Here is a 13,643-nt window from a genome sequence, read left to right on the forward strand (position 1 = left end):
TGAGACAAATCAACAACACCGTTAAGCTTGATTTCATTTTTAGTTTTAAACAATTTACCTAGATTGTCAGTATGTTTGTCCTCTTAAATTCTCAACACAAATTTCAATCGATTCGAGATACGATATTAATGTTTTAGAGACTTAAACTTAATTGTGTATCACTCCACTTGAATATACTCCCGTATCCAGATCCCAAATATTCAGTCTTACAGGTGAGTATACCACAGATGATATCTGTAAAGGAGTTAAATGCGAAACCGTGAGAGCTCAGGTCAGAACTTCCGTTCAGCAGAGAGATGACGGCTCGACTTTTGGTGGGTCCCCTTTAGAGGATCTTTTTGCATTACAACAGCAGCGACTATCAATTTTATTGTTTCATCAGCATGCTGAGGGCGAAGCTTATGTTTCAAAGCTTTAGCAGAAAGTATTATCCGGGGACTAGGTCAGTACTTCCATACAGCAGAAGTCCCGGGATAATACCCCAGATATCACTGAGTATAAAGACCTAGTATCTCAGAATACGGGACCTTTCAAACAAGATTTCGGGGGTTACCCATATATCCAAGAATAGTTACCCACGAATTAAGCAAGTTTGATTTAGGTTTATATCTCGTTTCAATTTACTAAATGTGCGAAAATCTACTGACACATCCGCAGTAAGATCGTTTAACACTTTTTAACTTTACATTTCTTTAGCGTGCCGTGATAGTCCACTGATGTACTATCATTTCCTCTTTTTCGCAACAAAACTCATTTTTGAATTTTATCATGTTTTTGGCTTTTTCAAATTTTCAAATGTTTTTGGATTTTCTGAAATTTCCCTACTCCCCCTAAAATGCAAACACATTTTAAAGAAAATTTGAAAACTTCTAAATTTTTACCTACTAGAAACATAAAAAGTAAAACAAACTATACAGAAACTTGACAACTGACACTGAATCACATCAAATCGCCATTCACTAGGCATAAACAATCTGAACTCCCCCTATCACAAATCATTTTCTCATTTAGATTTCAAAACACTTAAGTTTGTTTTAATCAAAATGACTTTTCCGGAAAATGAATTTGTGTTGATATCAACCACTTGTAGGTTTATCAATTTTAAAACGGGGATGTGGTTCATCATCTTGTCTATCTTTTCTCATGAATAGTAAATCAAGTACAAATTAATGTCCCTGATTTACCATTTGCATTCAATAGTTTCCTGTACCACTTGTAAATGTAATCACTTCACAGTATCTAAACGAGTCGTTCGGAAGAGCTCAACTCCGTTTCAGAGGCGGAAACAAAGAAACGGATGCGTACACAGCTAGATTCACACTTTAAACCTCTTGTAGATTGATTTTACAATGTTTACATTCACAAGGAAAACCGGCAATACCTCGGTACAAATTCTGAATCGTTACAAATGAAATGACAAACTACCTATTTATACTAGCTGTGAACCGCCCATAGATACATGCCACAAAGGCGGTTCCAACAAGATGCCATAAAGGCGGTTCAACTAATATGCCGTAAAGGCGGTTCCACCTATTGACGAAAAAGCGGTTCCATATGATAACCTTAAAAGCGGTTCCACCATTTCCATAAAAACGATCTGTAAAGTTTGACTATCATGAACTCTTCTTGTCATCTCTTGATTGGACCTTTCATACTCAACATCTCATTGGTTCTCCTAGAGGTGATGTCTCATTGGACCTCCATTTGATCCAATCAACAAACATGAGATTATGAACTTTTGACTTCATTTAACCCTTTTGTCGTTTGCTGTTGATGGTGATCATATAATTTTTGCATCATGACATCACTTGTGATGTCACCATGGGTGATGTCACTCGACATTAGACGAAGACGACAGATGACTGCACCAACAAGATCTGATCAGCAGGATGTCCTAGCCTACTATGCCATAAATTACTGTTGTTCACACTATTAAAGCATAAATTGACAGAGTTAACACCTTTTTTTAAAAAATATAGCCCATTATCCTGTTTACAAGTCACCAGGGTTCTCCCTGATTTCGAATCCTGAAGTAAACAAGTGTTCTCATTAAAAACAACAGTAATTTGATTATCTTTTGACAATTTATAGACAGATAAAAGATTAACACTATAAGTAGGAACAAAGAACACATCATTTAAAACAACATTTTCAGCAAGCCTTATACTTCCAATTTTTGACACTTTAGCCTTAGCTCCATTTGGGTGAGATACAGTTAAATCAAATTGTTAAAGCACTGGATCGATGACGAACATCAAACATTGCACTTGATTCAAGACATGAAGAACAAAATATGAACAAGATAGAAATGTGTAGAAGATGAACCCTTTATTATTGAATCAGTCATCACAGATTACACAAACCAAAGGAGTATACATCATCTACAAGCTGGTTTAGATCACAAAGATCTAAACCTAGCTTTCTCTCACTAACACATAGTATCCCTCTCTCTCTAGAATGACCACACTGATGAAGGGTGGCTGGGATTTGTAAGAGGTGCACCAGGCTTTCTAAAGGGTTGCCCTAATCTACCCTATACAACACATATATATAGACTAGGGACTAAACCGGATAAAACATATTGTCCAGGATACAAAACAAATAATTCGGAGAACAATGATAATCAACGTATTCCGAGTTTAACATCATAAACTCGGAACTGATAAAGCTTCCGAATTCTTGACTTGGCTTGGACTTTGTTGACCGTAGACCAGAACTGATAAAGCACAGTTACCCAGCAGGAACTGCACTTATAGAGATTCAATAATAAAGAGATTCATCTTCTACATCTTGTTCATCCTAGAGAGAGAGTGAGACTATGTGTTAGTGAGAGAAAGCTAGGTTTAGATCTTTGTGATCTAAACCATCTTGTAGATGATGTATACTCCTTTGGTTTGTGTAATCTATGAAGACTGATTCAATAATAAAGAGATTCATCTTCTACATCTTGTTTATCTTATGATTGTTATTCATGTCTTGAATCAAGTGCAATGTTTGATGTTCGTCATCGATCCAGTGCTTTAACACAAATTCAGACACATCAATACAATCAAACATATCTTTATCAGTTTTGACCATGTGCTGATTGGCACCAGAATCACAAATCCAATTACAATCAAATCCAAAACTAATTAAACAAGAACAACACATAAATTCTCCTAAAGAATTAAAACCACACTTAGACTCACCTCCCATATTATAAGACTGTGATTCAGTACTTGTTTCTTCATTCACCAGGCTTAAAAGTTTAGCAACCTACTCTGGAGAAAAAGGAGACATAGATGGAACAGAAGACACATTAGATCTAGTATTTGAAAAATTTTTCCCACCTTGACTTCCAGATTTCTTTTTGAAACCTGAAGGGTACCCAACTAACTCAAAACATCTATCAACAGTATGACCAATTTTTTTACAGTGAGTACATTTAAGGTTAGGATTAGGACCTCTAAGCTCTTTTCTTTTCTGTTCGAAAGACTGATTTTTTCTAGAAACAAAGGGAACATTTTGACTTTTAGATCCTGCACTTGTATTTCTATGTGATTCTTCTCTACACACAATTGAAAAAGCAACCTTGACTGAAGGTAATGGCTCTCTAGTTAACAAATTAGTTCTTACAGGTTGATAGACATCATCTAAACCCATAAGAAATTGCATAAGTTTGATTAAAGTAGAAAAATCATTATAGTCTTTAGCTGCTTGACATGAACATGTAGGCAGTTGAAGCACAACCACTTTGAGTAATACAGTTGATTTTTTATACAAATCATACACTATAGAGCCATCAACTTTATCATAAGTTTCATTCAAATCTGTCCATACTTCAGAAGCTAATTTTGAAAACACTTGTCCTAAGTACAACTCTTCTGAAACAGAATTTAACAACCAACTTAAGACAACAGAGTTACATCTGTCCCACTAACTACTTAAGACAGTATCATCTGTATTTTTCTTACATTTACCATCTATAAAACCAAATTTATTTTTAGCTTCTAAAGCTAATTTCAGAGCACTAGACCAAACCCTATAATTTTCAGTTCCTTTTAACTTTATACCAACAATAGTTAAGGAACTAGAGTCACTAGGATGCAAAAACAAAGGATCACCTATATCCAACTTACTAATGAAGGTCTGAGAAGGACCGGTAATATCACCTTTATCAGTCATGATTAAGAATCAACAGAAAGACAAACACAAACAAATAGATCACAGATAATACAACACAGAAACACAACCAAGACAAATATACAAGATATCCTAAGGCGAAGCTGTATCAGTGTCCAGATTCCAGGTTCATCACTTATAGTGCCTGGACAGGTCTTAATACAGGAGCCAAACACTAAGACAAAAACCAACACAAGAAAGATAAAACACAAAACCAGATAATAATCAGTTACAATCAACCAAATAAAAGTGCTGGTCCTCACTACCCCGACTTCAACTAATCCAATCAACAGAAAGTAAAAAGAGGAGAGATAGAATAATTTCACAGTGGGTGCAAAGCAACTCCAACAATTACCAGATCTAGATCTGAAGTTCACAGGAACTAGCAGATCCAATAAAGCAACAACAAGAACAACACTATTGGTCAGTTTACTCTAAATCTTCGTGGATTTAGAGACCAACACAGAGTGTAAGAACCACCTACAGAGAGGAGATTTTCTTCACAACCAAGAAACCCTAGTTAGGGTTTCACTAGCTTGAACACTGACGATATAATACTCCCAAGATCTAGCAGATCTATCAATATCAGACAACAGATCTACAAACTTGAAGCAGACCTAACACAGAAAATAACAGAAAGATCAGATCAACAGCGAAAATACGAACGGATCAAGAGCATATGCTCTGATACCATGTAAAAATATATGAAACAACTCACAAATACAAGACAACACAAGAAATAGCGACAAAACAGGTGACAAAATCTTATTAAACCAACCCAAAATAATTTGCCCCCCAAATACCCAGAAGATCTTACAAAAGTAAGATCGAATCAACACAAGATACAAATCAGTACAAAGATGATCATCCACTGATGATCATCAACACAAGAATACAACTGAAACTACAGAATAATCTCTCAGATACAGATACAGATGAGAGATTATTCGTACAAATCTCTGAACTCAAACCCTAGCAGAGAGCGATAACAAGAGAGAGAAAGTTACAACTAAAACAACTGATCAATAATGAAGGATATGAAGCCTTTTATAATATGAAACTTGATAAGTTTCACTTTGGTCCAAAACTCCACACAAAGATGATCACGCCCTTACATGTTAAACTAAGCACCCTCTAGATATTTTTATCTGTTGAACCTGTTACAACAACCCATCAACTAACAAACATATTATCCCATTAAGAGAGGAGTTCAGCCCAACAAATATAACAACCAAATAACCAGTCCAATAATATATCAACCAAATGAATGAACAATATAAGTCCAAATATTTTTAACAAATAGCAATATACTTTCACAAGTGTGCCGATTTCTTAAGCTATATATTGAATTGATATGTAATAGCAATATATTACTCCAAGTAGTTAGACTTATAAATTGTATTTCGCTATTTAAAAAATCAAATGAATTACGAGTATCACTTTTAAAAAAATGGGCACAATTAAAAACTTGCTTTGGTACACATATTGCGATCAATTTGTGATCAAGGGTTTCTTTTTGACCGACAAGAAATTTCATCTCAAATTTGCTACATGGGTTGGTAATGGTATAGCTAAAAGTCCAACCACTATTTCGCCACACAACGTTAGCTGATATTGCGATGGAACATGTTTACAAAGTGACATAAATTGTACAATAAACTTAAATCTTTGAAAGTATGTTGCTATTAACAGATATCAGCCATTGACATCTGAAACTATAAAAATAAAATAAATAAATAAAAAAAAAGAGCAGAACTAAACACTCATGTCATCTCATGTGTTATGTATCAAGAAAAATAACATTATACAAGAACTTAACACAGTCTACAATAATAGAAAGAATAACTTACAATGTTTTTCTTTTTTTCTTTTTCTTAACGTCCCTCTTGATGATAGTTCTAGGATATTACACAAATTTATATACATCAGTAGAAAACATTCATGAAGACAAAAGAAGATTCCTTTAACCTCGTCCCAAGTGATTCTTTATTATGCAATTCTCTTTTTTCTTAGGGTGGAGGGTATAGTCAAACACCTTAGGTTGTTTGAATGAAATACTACCCAATAATATTATGTCATGTCTTTCACTCTCCATTTTCACTCTCCATTTTACACTCCATTTTACACTCCATTTTACACTAGGGTGTTTGAGTTATATATTTTTTATTTTCTAGAAATTATTCATAAATAAACAAACAAAACATATTAAAAAATATAAAAATAAAGGTACTTTTAATTAAAAAAATGCATTACATAAAAAAAACCTAACTTAAAATATAAAAATAAATTTAAAAAAACCTAATTTAAAATATAAAAATAAATTTTAAAAAACCTAATTTAAAATATAAAAATAAATTTAAAAAAAAACCTAATTTAACTATTCGTCGTCGGAATCCGCTAAAAGGTGGGGTAAATCTTGTTCTCCAAGATGCTCCACAAGATCATATTTTAGTCTATAATGCGTATCTTCATCAATGAGCTCGTTATAAGCAGTGTCTTCGAAAACGGGCTCGACTTGAGGATCCCGAATATGTACCGGTGCAATCGCGTTTCCGTCGTCTTTTAGAATCATATTATGCATAATAATGCACGCATATACGACCATCCTAATTTTTTTAACACTCGTAGAACGCATCGGGCGATGAAGTATATGCCATTTTTCCTTTAAAACACCAAAAGTCCGCTCCACGTCTTTTCTTGCCGCCTCGTGTTGCCTCTTGAACTTCTTTTCTTTCACAATGTGAGGATACGGAAATGATTTCACAAACACGGACCAAGTAGGGTAGATTCCATGAGTAAGATAGTATCTACGCTTGTACAAGTGGTTGTTCACGTAAAATGGGCATTTTGGTGCAGTTCCATTTCACTCAGTAAGAAATAACGGAGATTGTTGGAGCACGTTGATGTCGTTTTGTGAACCTGCTGGACCACAAAAAGCATGTCAAATCCATAAATTCTGAGAGGCCACCGCCTCGAGCATAACTGTCGGGTGACTGTGATCCCCCCTCATATATTGACCCCGCAACTCCGTTGGACACATTCTCCAAACAAAATGTGTACAATCAAGACTCCCAACATCCCAGGAAGGTGATGTTTCTCCTCATGAGCTTGGTACAAGAGCGCAACGTCGTGGCTAGTAGGTCTACGTAAAAACTCGGAAGCGTATAAATTACATACCGTTTCACAAAAATATTCTAGACTTCCTCGGGAAGTCCTTGTGGACATATTTAAATACTCGTCGAACTCGTCTGGAGCTTTACCGGTTGCTAGTTGCTTAATCGCCGAAGTAACTTTTTGAATCGATGTAAAACTCTTCCGACCACTAGCATCCGCGTCGTCTTGAAACCACGAGTTATTCGCTTGCACGTCACTCAAATTTTTTAAAAACAACCTTTTGGACATACGAAACCTTTGACGAAAAACATCTTCGTTGAATACGGGCTCCTCGACAAAATAATCTCTTATAAGGTTGTCGTGACATTTCACTCGATCTCGATGGACAGTTTTCCTTTTTCTAGAAGTGCCCGTGTCTTCGAGTTGAGCGGCTTCGTTAATAAGATTTTGGAAAAAAATTAAACTACTATCTCTCGAGGAAGAATCATCGTCTTCACTAATATCAATTGGAAGGAATAGCGGTGGTATATCATCCATTGAAAAAATAGGAGTGACTTTTTAAAAAAAAAAAAATAGAGTTGGATGGAGAAGAGTTGTGTGTTTTAAATTGATTTAAAATATGGGTATTTATATAAAAAAATTCAAACGGTCGAAAAATAGAAAACGGTCAAAAATTTTAACGTTAAAAAAATTAAAAAATGGCAAAAAATCACATCACATTAATCGATAAACTCTCACCGAAATACACAACCTCTCTCCTCCTCACCGAATACCCACAAAACCACGGTATAGTCACCGATCGGTGACATACCCTCCCCGCACAAGTCCCCGAGGATTAGGGGTGTGCATAATTCGTTTCGAATTCGAAAAATTCGGAATTCGTTTAAATTCGATTCGATTATCAAGAATTCGTTTCGATTATAATAATTCGAATTCGATTCAATTCGAATCAAGTAAATAGAATACGAATCGAATACGAATTTATAATTTCAAATTCGATTCGATTCGAAATTCAAATAAAATTATACATTTTTATTTATTATTTTTATGTATAATACATATATAACTTTTATTAGGCTATACTATAAATTATTTTCAATTTTTTTAAAGTATTAAAATTACCCATTACCAAACCCACTACATAACCCATAACTAAAACATAAGTAACAAATCGATCAATAGATTTCTAACCCTAAAATATTAACTTGTAATGTGGAGTGATTATTCCCGACTTCTCGTTTTGATTTTAGACTTGTGGTACTTTATTTGAAACTTTTTAATGTGATATCGTGCTTTAGAGCTGCTTTAAAATTTATGTTTCATTTTGAAAGTTTTTTACATGTTTTTAAAGAATCTGAATTAAATCGAATTTATTCGAATTAGATTCGAATTCGAATTTATAATCGAATACGAATCGAATACGAATTGGGTTTTTTATTCGAATTCGTAATCAAATTCGGTAGGTTTTAATCGAATTCGAATTTATAATCGAATACGAATCGAATACGAATTGGATTTTTTATTCGAATTCGTAATCGAATTCGGTAGGTTTTAATCGAATTCGAATCGAATACGAATTCAAGTAAAAATAAAAACTATTCGAACAATTCGATTCGAATAATTCGAAAATTCCATATTCGATTCGATGAACACCCCTACAGAGGATTATATCCTCCACCCTTATTATTTCCTTCCTCTTTATGTCATGGATAACACATGAAAAACACGTTAGTGGTAAGGGCAGTAAGCAAGCCAAATACATTAATGATTTATAAAAGGTTTATTAGTAAGTTAAAAATTATTAATTTATAGTTGCACTTAAAGCTAGGGTTATACTTCTAGCCCATACTCATCAAGTCCAACGCATAAACACTAACAGAAAAAAAAACGTGATCTGTCAAAGCACCTAGCTTACCCAAGAATGATACGAAATTACAGAATTAGTTTTTAATCATTCGTGGATGACTGACAACAACTAATGAATGTCCAAGTGTCATAACACATTTAACTTTTCTTTTATCGATTAACAAACTCAATCTAATCTAATCTAACTATTATAATAAAAGAAATCAACTTTTGTACACATGTCATTCATTGAAGGTATCCTCAAATTTATACTTATCTTATATTAATAAATCTATATATATATATATTAAAAATGAGATGATTTGGGCCATTTGTCATTGAATGGTGGAGCAATTTTGCTTATGTGGCATCCATTGGTTGAGTAGAGGGTGATTTTGGGAGGGAATCATTCTAAATACACACAATCTTCTTTGCATGCGGGATCCGAAACAATGAGGTCGGACTTTTGGATCATCCACCTCCTAAAACGGATCTTATATATTATTTTGCAAAACCCTAGCAGCCTTCATCTGCATTCTTTCTCGTCTTCATCAGCAGCAGTTTTTGCAAAACCATGATCCTCCTTCTTCTTCGTTGTTCTACGATTCAAACTCCACAATCGACGGTATGTATTAATCATTTTGGTATCTGTTATTTTGATTCTCAATTTCATCCATCTTTTATCGTTTTTTATTTTTTTATTAATGATGTTTATACGGTTTTTCACATATAATCGTAAATTCCTTTGTTGTTCTGATTCAAAGTGCAATTGAATGATTTTGGTGTTCTTTCGATGTGTTTAGATTAACGATACTAGATTTGATTACGTTCTCTTTTCTTTTTTTTCGCCACAGATACTTCATTCTTCATCCTTTGTTCTTCGTCTTTCAATCCGGATACTGAGTTTGATATTTTTTATTTAACTGATGAAATAATATGATGCCTTTTGTTTTGGGTTTAATTATATTGAGTGAAAATCGATTAATCCTTGATGTTGAGTGCAAATTTTTTATTTGAGTGTCGTGACGGTTCACGTCTTTGCCTTTTCAGATTGATTTATTCCATCCAGGTGATTGATTTATTCCATGATTTGTATGCTTCATTTCTCGGGTTTGAGGTTGAACTGAAGCGAAGAGAAGGAGATGGAGAATACGGTAAATGGTGCATTTGACGTTGTACATGAAATGATGTAAAAAAGGGGTGTCGGTGGTAGTGGTTGTGCATAACGGAAAGAACACCCAATGATTTCCACTGGTTTTGCATATTTATGATTTTTTTCGCAAGTGATTGATTATATTATAACAAGCGGACATGTGTTTGTGAAATCTGTGTTCTCCTAAAAACTAGGTTGCTAATTGTTGTTAAAAAGTTGGTTGCTAATTGGGTTGCAGATGGGTAGAGGCGACGTCGATTGTTGATTGTTGGCCGGTGATGATGTCGTGCGATTCTGGAGAAGATGAACAATCGACACAAATGGTATTGATACAGTCGTGCAGTTTATGCACTATTATCATTATTTTCTTTTAATCTTGGTTTTGGTTATCTCTATTGGAATAATGTTGTTAAAATATGGGGTATATTGACTTTTTAACATAGAGCTTCCTGTAGGTTAATGCCTTTTGAAGTTTCCGTTTTGATTTTAGTATATTTGTTTCAAATATTGTTTTGAGTTAATGCAACTATTGTAATTTACCTATTTTAATTCTATTTTATAATTAAACATTGAATTGAGGAAAGAAACTTATATAGCTGGCCTACTTATAGCTTTGAAGATCTCTGATTCTATACCAGAAATAATCTATTAAAGTGTGTTACATTTATGGTTTCTCTTTTGGTTGCAGAACCCTTATTAAAAAAGTTGTTGCACCTCCTTCTCTTAAGATGCGTATGGCAAAGATGAGAAAGGATTTTTGCTTATTCTCTAAACCACCCAATTCTAAAATAAGTTCCCAAATTTACTAAAAGATTGTTATGTCCAATTTTACGTCCAGAATTCTAACAACAAAATTAGTAACCAAATTTGTTTTAGTCGCAACAACCCTTTGCTTTATAGTTGCAAATTTTGTAACCATTTTCTTTAAAAAGTGCTATATTCGCAGCCGTTTTTGCATACTGCAAGTTTCGGTTTCTTTTATTTATTTTTGTATAGTTGATTGTTTTATTAGATAACAGATCGATGTCAATGGCGAAAATTTGCCGAAAGGAAACTCATGTCGACGGACATATTAGTATATTACCAGTGCACCTGGTGTCTTTTGCCCCGTCAGGAAATAGGTAATTTCTCCAAATAAAAAAATGACTATAGTCTTTTATTTAAAAACAATAAAATGTTCATAAGTTGATTGTATGTGTTTCATGTTTAAGCAGCTATTTGCTAAAAAAATTATGATAGTGTGTATATATTATGTTTTGTATGGTTTAGGTTGAAGTTCTTATGATGGATATTGTCGCAATCGAATAGAAGATCACTAAATGGAAAGTAGCAGGCCAGCAAGTAGCTTGATTCTCTCCCTTAAAACCCTAATTGTTCAGCCGTTTTTCTTCAACAACCCATACAACTTCACCCCGACAACGAACGTGCGATAGAGAACTGCCTAGCATTTGACCGTAAGCATTTATGTTAATTGATCCTAAATTGTGTTTTGATTTTGATTAAGATCTGAAAAACTAAAGGGTTGTTTCTAAAGAAACAGGAACTTTTGATGTAGATAAATTGGACAAAGAAAGAAAGATGAGGTAACTCGACGTTGGATTAAGTTCAAATTCTTTGGGAAGTGTATATCTACATTCAAAGTTCCTAAGACCACCATGGAGAATTGTCGTTACTCCGGAGACCACAAAACAGCACTCGCGCCAATTCGCAAAACAGGTAAAAAATAACCTTTATTTCACTACGAACCTTTCATTAATCGAAACTGAACTATTGAGTTGGGATTTAAGTGTCGCAACCCCCGTCCCCTAACAACCCGGGAACGGGCGGCCGTAGCCAGTTTCGGTGGTATCGGTGTTTTATCCTTTTTGGCAGCGGAAATTTCATGACCGTAGTTAGGAAATATCTTATCAGAGTAAATTACCACATTTTCATAATATTAAACACGTGGGAAAAATCCCAAGTTTTAAGTACACACATTTTCATAGGGATACACCCTATTTTATTTAATAAAAACATCTCTTTATTTTAGGTAATTGTATAGCCACTTTTCTAAGCCTTCAGTGTTGTCCAGCTGGCTTCTATTTGGCTTTCATATTTTGTTACCTGAAATGCGTTTAAAAACATTTTGTCAGTGGAAAATACTGTCAGTTTAATCAAGTTTAATAAAAACCATTGTACAGTATTGAGGGCGGTCACGCAATTACATTTGTTTCTATCTACTTAATTACCACCCACGGTACTGTCAGCCCGACTTGTGGTCATGTTACTCCTCGCAAGGTAGTAACAAATTTTGTATACAAAACCCCAACATCCCGACGATAATTGTAGAATACAAATACTTAATCACTGTTTAATATAATGTTAATCATATGAGGTTTTGTAAAAACAATTTATAAAAAGGAGATTACTCACATTGCTGTCTTAGGGTTTCCTTTAAAGCTTTCCTGGTGATTATCTATGATTTACACAAATGCACACGCGTTAGTAAAATAACCCAATATTTACATTCGTAATACCCTCCCCGAGACGACATTCCAACGACTACGTCAGGCAGAACCACGACAGCCGTTACGGAACCCTAGATCAATCGGGCAGCGTATCTAATACGTAATCGGGGTTATGATACTTACAACGGGGCAGAACTTCGTTAATTAACGGGGTATACTACTCGGGAATAACTTCTATTATAAAGAAATTCGAGAGAGAGAAAAGTTTTGGTGCGAGTTCGACTGAGCAGCCGATGCCTCCTATTTATAGGGCCTGATTTGCAGTTCCTCGCTGCCCGTGAAGACTTACATGTCTTCTTACGCGGCCCGCGACATAGGGGTAGTAGGGCCAGCTGATCCGGGTCATCGCACTAGGTCCAACACGTTGCTGCCACGTGGCAGCTCAGGGTGTCGCTTTGGTGACTGACTGTCGCGCCCCGCGTAGGAGGTAGCCAAAGGATACGAGGCCCGCGAGCGACTCCATTTTCTGATTTTTATTTAATTTTTTATTATATAGAGTATTTTGGGCTTAGTTCTTTTATGGAGTTGGAGTTAGGGATCAGATACGGTGGCTTCTTCCTGTTCCTCCAATGGGCAGCCGATAACGGATGATGTCGACTATAGGTTCTATGTCCACCAAAAGCAGCGCTAAACCGCCCACGAAAATGAAGGAAGAGCAAGGCACATCTATTACACGAAGAAGGGAATGGCTGAAATTGAGGCCCCCTCTTCCCCTCACTCTCATTTCCCTAATATGAACCTTGAGTCATCAAAGCCTTTCTGACTCGGCCTGGCCCGGTCGCCCTACGCGACTGGCGCTTCAAAAGGCGAATTCTCGTCGTAGTTTGGCGACCTAAGGGGCGGACACTTTTTGTTATCTAAAG

Source organism: Helianthus annuus, chromosome 4 (genome assembly GCF_002127325.2).
Source record: "Helianthus annuus cultivar XRQ/B chromosome 4, HanXRQr2.0-SUNRISE, whole genome shotgun sequence".
Lineage (NCBI taxonomy): Eukaryota > Viridiplantae > Streptophyta > Magnoliopsida > Asterales > Asteraceae > Helianthus > Helianthus annuus.